This window comes from Agelaius tricolor, unplaced genomic scaffold (genome assembly GCF_023055355.1).
Source record: "Agelaius tricolor isolate 1412-34295 unplaced genomic scaffold, bAgeTri1.0.p SCAF_2, whole genome shotgun sequence".
Classification (NCBI taxonomy): Eukaryota; Metazoa; Chordata; class Aves; order Passeriformes; family Icteridae; genus Agelaius; species Agelaius tricolor.
The window spans coordinates 27,717,221-27,728,440 of NW_027269262.1; positions in this window are offsets into that span (position 1 = coordinate 27,717,221).

Here is an 11,220-nt window from a genome sequence, read left to right on the forward strand (position 1 = left end):
AATAGGCTACCCTGGAGTAAAACTAAATGGTTCTGTTCTGAATAAAATGTGCATTAATGAAAAGATGTCCCTGAAGTCACAATGAAAATTTGATAAATAAGCAATACACCAAAAAAAACAAGCAAACTACTTAGTTGTTTAATGAATAAAATGAAATCTATTTAATGAAATTGGTAATATTTTCCCACTGCAGTATAATGTAAAGTAACTAGGAGATTTTCATTTAATATAATATGCTACAATAACTATACAGTTCTGATTAAAACCAAAGAGGGACCAAATTATGAATGTATTAATAATAATGCTCTCTTCATGAAATCCTATAGCATTTTTTTAGCTCCCTAAGGATGTCCCAGAATACATCAGAACTCCCTAGTTATCCAATGATGTGTAGAGATGATACATTCTGTGTAATTTTTTTTAGCAAATTAGTACTTACTAAAAATGACATGAATGAAACAAAGAATTAGAATTTAGGAAAATAGTACTCATTAAATTGGATGCTAAAGGGGAGGATGCCAGGGAGGAAACAACCCTGGGATATGTTTTCTGTCATTTCTTCAGCCATTCAACAGATCTTTTCTGGATCAATGAAAATGGATTACACCTTTTCACAGATGCATGCTAATTTCCTGTTCTCTCTCATGCTTGTAGTGTACTTTTTCAGGAAGACAGCATGACTGATCAACTGCTTTCCATGCACACTATTTGGTTACTGATATTTTCTCAGCTGAGAAGGAAAACAAAGACTGCCTTGGTTTAGCAGCTTTGCACTGACTATTCATTACTAACTAACATCATTACCAGGGAAAGAAAGGTAAATTCAGGGAATGGGAAGTACCACCAAACATATGAGGTCCTGAGAACTCTAATTCCTTCCCTTGGCTCCTAAGACAGGAAGAGTGCCAAAAGAGAACAAAGCAAGGTCAGCAATTAAATGAAGCATTCACGTAAGCACTTGAGAGGAAGCACAGTATAAGGGACAGTTGCAGTCTCACCAATTAAAGATACCTTGAGGTCAATACTTACTAAACCATATAAAATGGGCTGAAAGACTAATGACTCAAATCAGCATACGCAAACTTAGATTTTAAAATGGTTGTCTTTACTGCTGTGACAGCTGCTTTATAGACTATTGCATTGTTAAATGGATCAGTATTCCTTTGATGCTGTGGAAAATCTGAGATACACTCATGATCGGAGACTGACTAAGACATTAAATACAAAACTCATTTAGGTAACTGCTCTCTTTCTTTAAGGACTTTATTTTGAGCTGGTTAACTTCCAGTCCGATAAGGGAATATAATTGCCTGTTACTTTTCTGTGTGAGTTATTCCCTGCTATGGGCATAAAAGAGAATGGAGAATGTAGATGCAGCAAATCCATTGCTTTCTCCACAATATAAACAATCAGAAAACAGTCAAATGCATAAAGAAAAAGGAATAAGGAGAGTAGATCTCTTAATCAAAAGGAAAACCCTTTATAAGACCAGTCGTTCTTTCAAATAAACAAACTCAAAGTCATGATGCAGTCAGGGAAAAAAATAAACTGTTCTCAGTATTCAAAACTGTTCTCAGTATTCACTAGCAACATACAGAAGAAGCAGGCTTAAATTGCTGTCCAGAAGTTTTAGAATGAATAACTAGTAGAAGGTAGGCTAACAACATACGGTAATTAAAAGTCAGATTTACAAAGCAAGGACTGAAAGCCCACTGAGTTCTGCAGTCAAGAATATTTATAAAATAATGATAAAAATCTGGTGAATAGAGAGGGGATAAACCTGATAATACATTATTCAAGGTCATAAAAATACAGGTTGAAGGTGAAGAGCTCTAAAATAACTTTTCAAGAAAGGGCAATATGTAGCAGGTAAAATTCAACAACCACTATCTATTTAAAAACATTAATACATGCAAACTGATTCAGATGCTTCACTCAAGCCTTTTTTTTTTCTTTAGACCATGTTGCACCACCATAAAACTAATGTTCTCTGCCAATATGTAAAATCTGTAAGCACTTCTGGTAAACAAGAATAAAAAAACCCTTTAAAAACAAGGGTTTATTTGCTGACACCATCAGCTTGAAACACTAACCCCTTTCCTGCTATGAATACAGCCCAAAGCCTTGTTCAGGCCACTGCCTCTGTAGACAGAGGGACTCCATTTTCATATCATCTTCTCCTTCGGTTGCTAGGGCTGAGGGAAGCAAATATCTATGGTTTATGTATATGCCCTAAAGAACTAGAGAGGATGCTCAGAAAGGAGAAATAACATTGCACAAATAAGAGCAAGAAATGTATATGAACATGAAAGTGTAACTATTTTTCAAAATCATCTAGTGTCTCGGTTTGGAATACACTGATTATTTTTAAAATTATTAATTAAATACAGAAATATGTTGTCCTTTTAATTACTGAATACTCTTAGAAAAGCAAACTCAGTATTTAGGTGTAAAAATATAAATATTTAAAAGAATATTTATACAAATTATTGCAAGAAAGGAAACCCTGCAGTTAAGTTCTTCCTGGTTGAACAGGCTAATCTAGCAATGTTAACAGGAAAGAAATGCAGATAGAAAAATCTGCATTTTCCACTACTAGTGGAAAAGATTTTAGTTGATGAAAATGTTATTTAAAGGAAAGATTTAAGTTTGAATCTATTACCTTTTAAATAACTTTCTTCAAATATATCTCAATTTAGACTTCTACAAAACAGCAGGAATTTGAAGCTTTCTGATTTCAATGGTTTGATTTAGGAGGAAACAGTTGCAGTGAATTATTAAAATTTACTGTAAGCACTTGAATAAATTAATATAGATTTGTTTTGATAGCAGCAGTTGAAATTTGGCAGGGACTATAACAATATGCTGATTTGCTTCTGTAAGAGCTAATGCTGATTCATTTGAGATCTTCACAAGGCCTTTTATATAATCTTTCTTGAGTATTACATTTTTTTTCCTCCAATGCAGTATCGTTTATTTTAACTATGGATGGATGATGCAATTCGATAGGAACATATTCCATATGAAGTTGAACTTGAGGTCTTTCTCCTTAATGTATTTTTGAATTACTGGCATTATGCTCATGTTCTGCTAGGTTCTCTGTTTCTGTTAGGACAGAAAGAACAACTGATGGTTGTGATGGTGCATGCCACCCACATCCTTTCCTTGTTCCCCAGTATGATTTCAGAAATGCTCATTAGGCCTTGGCCTTGACAAATAGGACCAGAACTAAGCTCCACTTGAGCCTCTCAGAAACACTGTCAGCTCCCAGGAACTAGTTCTGTCTAATGAGCTCTTGTTTTTTGACAAACAGCTTTGGTAACTTAAATTTCTTGCCTGAAAAACAACCCAAGTGGAACAACATTTTTGTTTTTGAACTTTCAAAGAAAGTTAGGGACCCAAATTGCTGGCAGGATGGAAAATTACCATGTCTGAATCCAGTGCTCTTGCAACCATATGAACAGCCATTCTAAGTGAGATGCTCTGAGCTCTCCTGGACCCCAGTAGGTTGTGACCAGCAACCTCCCTCTGAGTGGAGCCTCTCAGAGACAGTGAACTCTCAAGTTTGCTGTGCTTGGAGGACAGAACAATGACAAGGGAAACTTAGCTGATACCCCCACTCCTTGAGGCTCTACCTTTTGCCCATTGTGGAGACGCAAAGATGTGAGTACTTCACTGAATTTGAGGGGAATTTTTCACAGGTATATATTTCATGCATGCTCCTTTAGGTCTGTATGTGTGTGGCTGTGAATATGCAATAGGAAATGTATTATGAACATTGCTCTCGTAGATTCTTAAGTAACTTAGATTCCTAAGTAAGATAGTCCTATAAATGAGTTACTGTTGGGCTTATAATAAATTCCATAAAATCTTTTATTAAATTATTTAAAATAGGCTATAAATTTACTGCTTGCTAAGTTGAAGTGCTGCTTAAACCTTTAGGCCTAAACCATTGGTCAAGTCCAGGGTGAAGTTTGGCAAGGAGGTCTACTCTGAACTTGTGACTCCATGGGAGAGTCTTTTATTCCTTTTTATCCTTACCCTTTTCCATCCTCACCCTTCTTACATCCCCAGACTCCAAACAGAGCATTTTTGGTTGATTTAATTTTAGATTGATTGATTTTTCTCTGTGTGCTTTAGTAAGTAGTAGAGTGAATTTTTACAACAGATCTTGTCACTCTTTCACTTTAATACTGTACCTGGTTTTGCTGATGCATTTGCTGATCCTTTGAACAACCTAAAACACTCATTTGCAACAAATTGTCAGAGGGATAATTCTTTGCCCTCTAGTGTAAATGACTTAATACTGGAAATATTGCAAAGAAAAACAATCCTCAAAATTGCGATGGTTTTTCCAACACAAGAATTCAGATAAGTCAATATTATTTTAGAATAGAATTTTTTTCTACAAGAAACATATGACTACTGTCTTTGGAACCACCAAATACTTTTCAAAAAAGCAGTTTCTAATTGCATGGTACATGTCATAAGAGATATGAAAACCTAAGCAAAATCATCAACTTTGCAAACTGAGCTTTCAGCTTGAGGTGGTGAAGATGAAAGTTGTTCTGTTTCTCTAGCTATTATCAAGAAAAGGTATGGAAGACCTCATCATGACAAACTAACACGAATGTTATCTGCTAAATGGCTATTTTTCACACAATTGCTAAGCTTTGATGTGAATTTATGCAGCCTGTGTGAAGACACCTTAATGAAATATGACTTGAGTTGTCTCTCTGTACTTTAGCAAGTGATGGCATGTGTTCAGGCTGGAGGGCATGCTATAGGCCAGCACTAACCATGACTTTCTTTGGTGCCAAATTCCTACATATAAACACACCATGCACTGAACTTAACATCTGTCACAGGAGCTGAAATGATGCAAAGACCCTAAGAAAGAAGAGAAGATTTAAAGATACATTTGATCCAAGAGAGAATGTTAGTGCTGGAAAATAGCAGGGAGAGTAACAGTCATGGTGTACAGACTCCACAGAAAAGAAATTAATTTCCCCTGGAAAATTATATATAAAGCATACTCATGATATATAAGGGTGTACAGAGTTTTCACAGGCTGAAAAATTGTGATACATTTTGGAGCCAGTGTTTGGTGTTAAGTTTTTATTCCATACTACTGAAAGCATTAATTTAACTACTGCTTAGATGACATTTATTTGTCAAATTATCATTGTCATTTCAAGAGTAATTTTGACACATACAGCAGTTAAACATTTTTCTGCAAACAGTCATAATGAGGGAAAAATGAGGGATTGGATATCATAGAAATATAGAGCACTTTGTATTGAAAGGAATCTTTAAAGGTCATCCAATCCCCATATAATGATCAATGATACCTTCAAATAGATCAGGATTGTCAGCACCTCACCCAGCTTAAATTTGAATGTTTCCAGGCATGGAAAAAATTCAAGATGCCACATTTTTTTAGGCAACCTCTTCCAGTGTTTCGCCACCATCATGATAAAAAAAACCTCATGTATATTCATATTTATTGTTATAGTGAAGACTTCAGTGTCTTAATATTTTGAAAAACTAGATCTATTCTCCCTTTAAATGCACAGTGCAAACTTAGTGTGCATTAACTTATCCTGCATTTTTACTAGAGTTCTTCCACATTCTTCTCTATCTTTACTAAAGAGAAATAATGAATAAAATTCCTAATCAAGAAAAACAGGTAACACCAACCAGCAATTTTGTATAGTAACATAAAAAACCTCACCACTTCAGTACCAAAATGCTGCAATCAATTATGTTTTCAACTAATTATGGCTTTTTTTAACACTTTAAATCAAACTAGTTCATGCTACCTATCAGGTACACATGGATGCATAAGATGACCATTAAAGCTTATTTCTTTTTCCAGCTTTTCCTAGATTCCAGCAATTCATGTTTTTGAGATGGAGTTTTCTTGATTCCCATTGGAACAAAACGATTCTGTCATTAGCAAGATACTTGTGTGACCTTCAGAGCTGTGTCTCCAATTTCTTCCTAGCCTCTTGTTGGTCTATTCAGCCTGCAGTCTTTTGGGACAATGATGAGCTACATATTTCTCTAGAACAAAGTAACAAAATAATGTGCTACTCTCAGTTGGAGTACAAATACAGTTCTAACATAACTAATAAAAATAATAAGCCCCAACCACTTATAAAGACCATATTAAAGGCTGTAAAACGGGGCAAACTTTGACTTGTTCTAATCTACAATGGCAGATTATTCTATATAGGAATCTCCATAACTTATGCTTTGTCAGAGGCTCTCATATGCTTTTCCCTGGATTTATACCTTTTATCCTTCGAAAGAAAACCTATTAAAGAAACCAGTATGGAAAAAGCAGAATTAATCTTTACCACAATTCTTGCTTGCCATCCTATACTCCATAAGAAAACATTATCTGGTTTCACAATAGTAAATTTTCCTTGAAAATACTTCTTTACAAACCCATGACTCACAAACTGATTGAATCTTGGAGCACGAGCTGCAGGAATAAAAATACATAAGAATCCAGACATAAGTAACATGATTTTTTCCATTTTTTTATTTTTTAAAGTGAACAAGAGAGAAGCAAGTATTTAAACATTTCTAATTTAAGTTGAACTTCCAGTTTCTTCAAATGGACAAAGCATGCATAGTAAAAGTAAAGTCTACATGAAGAGGTGTAAAAACAAAATATTTGGATGCTCTTTAGTGTCTTAATATGGCTTCAAAATGCCATAAAGTAAAATCAAATTATGCTTTGTTGTAGCACTGGTCAAAAGAGAGTTTAGAGAAAAACAAAACGAAACAAAAACACAAAAAAAAAAACTTTTTTTTTTTTTTTTTTACTTAATACAGTTAATTGCAGCTTTCCCCAAGAGTCCATTTTCCTAGATTTTCTTATCTGCTATTTATTTCATGGATCAAGCAGGATAGAAATGCTATTTTTTTCCTCACACAAAATTATGCTGTTATTCAAATCATATATCTTACCTCTTATTTCTCAATCTTTTTAGTTCCCTCATGATAAATCATTACTTCTCTTATTTGCTTCAATATTATTCTTAGTTTATGTTTAGGATGAAATTTATGTCACCTAAGTTTTCTAATCAAATGCCCAATCCTTTTAAATTGCCCAGTATCATTAACCACACAAAGTCACTTCCAAGGAGCAGTTATATTCACTGCCAAGATAGGAATTTTCCTCAAGTTTTATTTTTCTCCACTGCTTGTGACACTGTGGCTTTGGCTCCTTCTCTTCAGGTAATTTACACTAGCACAGCTGCAGTCTTGCCATCACTCCTTCCCCTTGCTCCTACCTCAAGTAGGTTGGAGGAAACAGATCAGCAGAGAACAAACCACAAGGCAGAGTTGCAAGGGGAATATGGCAGCCTGAGTTTTGTCTAGCTTTTAAAGCACTGGTTTTACTAGTAAATTAACTCTAGTTCTTGAAATTCTGTCCAGGCCAGGTCTTGAAAGGACCCAATCTCTTCAGATCTTCAGAAGTAATTATTCTACACTGGTAAGCATTCTTTTGCCAATTTTTTTTTTTGTGTTCGTTTTCCAGACAACTGTGAAATAGTGTCCTGTTGGCATTCCAAGAGTGGCTAACTCCACTTTAATCTGCTCCTGATACTTGTTATGCACCTCCAGAACTGAAAACACATCCAAATTGTTAGTATTAATCATTTGCTAAAGTAGAATACCTTTCTAACTGCTTGTAAAAATAATGGTGCTCATACATTGTTGCAGCATACCGTTTGTAGCATAAATCGTAGCAAGTTATTTTATTGATACTTACAGACAAATACGACTGTCAGGGGAGTCCAACATTCTACCTTGTTATGCATTGAGATGTCACTATTATTGCTGCAAAATATCTGTTGCTCTATCAATTCTAAGACTTTTTAACATCAGATAAATATTTTTGAGGCATTTCCACAGATGTACAAACAAAGTAGCTGATATGCACACTTAATTTCAATGGAACAAAATTATCTACAACATGAGCTAGATTTTACAGGTTTCTGTCTCTCCAGAGGCTTGTAATCATAGATAAGATTACTAACATTAACATTGGTTGGTAATAATTTCAAGTCAAGAAAGATGTTTTCTCTCTTGGTGATGAAGTCAAGGTAGTCTGGTTTGAAAGAATAAAAACAATACCAGAGTATCAGTCCTAAAAAGAAAGTAAATTTGTCTACAAATAAACTCACACATAACAGAGCTGCATTTACCCCAATTCCCACAATACTCTTACCAGTCAGGACACAGATCTTGATTCCAAAAAATACAGATTCAAGAAGAACTTGAGAACATTGCCTAAACTTATGCTGACTGCTGCAAGATGTACTGCAATCAATGCTTACATCTATGACCCAGATAGATGGGTTACAGCTAATTTTCTTTACAGTGCCTAGCATGGAGCTGCATTTTGGATTTGTGCTGAACAAAATGATGATGACATAGAGATGTTTTCCCCATCACTGAACAGGACTTACACAGAGCCAAGGTATTTTCCACTTTTTGTGCTGTCACACTACTGAGGAAACTGGGAGTGCATGGAAAATTAAGAGGAGACAAAGCTGGCACAGGTGACCCCAGCTGAGCACAGGGGTATTCCAGACCATATGACATTATGCTCATGTATAAAGTGGAGAGAAAGAGAGAAGGTGTTGTTTGGAGTGATGGAATTTGTCTCCTCAAGTCACTGCTACATGTGATGGGGCCCTGCTTTCCTGGGGTTGGCTGAAGCCCTGCCTTCCCAAGGGAAGTGTTGAATGAATTGCTTGCTTTTCTGTGCTTGTGTGCACAGCTTGTGCTTTCTCTATTTAGCTGTCTTTACCCCAGCCTGTGAGTTTTCTAGCTCTTACCCTTCTGATTCTCTCCCTGACCCCACTGGTGGGGGAGAGCAGCTCTTCAGGGCTTGGTTGCTTGCTGGGGTTAGACCATGACAGTCCTCTTTGGAATCCAGTGCAGGGGCACAAAGTGTTGAAGATAATGTCAGATTTGTAACCTAACTTTATCTCCAAGACTTAATTAGGGTATCTTTGTTTCTCTATACTTAAATTTTCTTTTTCTGCTACCCTTGCATGACTGACATACATGACTCAGAGTCTCATCTCAGAAGCAGATTTTGTCAGCTAATAACCCAAAGTTCCTTCTTCAGTTCTATACTGTGAAAATTAAACCATTAGGACATTCATCATGAATCTGCATTTGTGAATATGCAGACATTGGCTAATATGTAAAAGTGGCATGCTCAAGTTTGAATTAATGATCTTACACAGCTTTTACCATCCTTAAGGAATGCTCATATAATATTATTTTCTACCTATGGTACAGTTAGATTAGCAATTTAGCATCACTTTATTGAAAAGAGAATAACATCTGGGTAATGCCATTTTCCTTCTTTTCTGAGAGTGAGAAAAGCATGTAGAAAATGAAACAATTCAAAAGAACCTTACAAAAAAGTGTGTGGAAGAGCATTTTTCTATACTTTCTCATTTTTATTCATTACTTTGTCTACATCATTTGTAATTGTTTAAATGGTAAATGGAATTAACAATGAATTCAGATATGTGTCAAATAGTCTGAGAATCTTTCTTCTTCTGCCCTTCTAGTTTGTATCATATACAATAACCTCTGTAAAGATGAGCAAATACTAGCATCTTCCTTTCATAATGGGTAACAGAGATAGATGAAACTCAGAAATTTAATTTTGGAGTTTAATGTTGTATTCGATATGCAAACCCTTCTCAAGGAAGCTGCAGATGAAATTGTCATAGGAAACTAAATCTACCCAAGAGCAGGTGGAGTACTATTGAAGCATATCTCTTATTCAGGATGTGGAAAATATGCAATTATGTCACAATCTCTCCTCACTTAAGCATGTTTCATCAATAAACTTACACATCTTGGTATCTATCCAGAAAGAACCCCAAACAAGCCTTCTGTAAGAAGGCACTTTTGTATACTGCCACAGATGGGAGAGCATGTTCTCCACAGTCAAAATACCTCCTACAATCATCTTTTAGCTTATGAATATAAAAATGGTAGAAGATGAATGTAGCCTCCAAGGAAGCTAGCAGAAGGAAGAAAATTATCAAATCAGATGGGTTTTTTGTCAAATGTTTATGAAAAGGAGAAGTGTGAAAGAAACAGCTGTAAGTAAGAAGTAAAAATAAAAAGAAGGGGAAGATATTTAAAACATTTCAGTTCATATTTATTAAAAAAAATTCTATTAAAACCTACAGAAATCTGAAGGTCTATTTTAAATCAGTTCTGGATAAGTATTCTGATAGCAATGTCTTGATTTTTAATCCATCCTGTAAACACTGTTGTGTTTGCTATTTGTGTCCTGGCTTTCGAGATTGGATAGTCACATTTAGAAATTTTTGGCTTGTGCATTTACATCCTGAGGAAGATTAAGCTAAATTCAGTGGGAACCTTTGAGTGATATTTCAAGGATTAGGTGTCTGTTCGCATTTTGTGCCCAGGTTACAGTGTCTTGCCTGAAGATATTTGAATATTAACTGAAAAATGAATTTTTGATAACTGAAACACAGATGTATTTAAAAGGGAAAAAAAACAAACCAAAAGGGTCTCTTTTGGAAAGGAATGAGAATGATGTCAGATGAAATTAAAAATCCACTAAAAAGTTCAGAAAATCCACTAAAAAATTCATGTCTTGGTCTTGTAACCCATGACAGAAGGATGTAAAGGAGCAGTGAAGAGTCCCCAGGAACAGAATGCTATAAATAGTTATTTATTTGAGAACTAATTGTTCAAAGAGATTCAAGCAGAAACTGTAACAGAGTATAAGTTTAAAGAGTAAGTTGGTGATATGAAGGTAATATGGGAGTAGGTAGTATGAAAATATAACTTAGATTTACCAGAGATGATTATAATACTAAAAAGCACAGCCTCAGGGTAATTTGTATATGTAAATGATAATATAATGAACTATCAAGAGTAAGATCAGCATTAGGAATTTTGTCAGAGGCATGAGTGATCAAGCATGGGTGTCCAATCACCTGTGTTTGTGAAAGAAGCCTGCTTTAGGGACAACCAGAAGTTAGGGTTGAGGGCTAGACTGAACCACAGCAGTGGATGTGGAGGTAACTGTACTGCCTCAGGAAAACAATTGTGTTTTTCAAAAGGCACTTTCTTTCTTCACTTACCATTTTCATATTTCTTTCAGGGGATGAGGCAAAGTGGAAGAGGTATTAG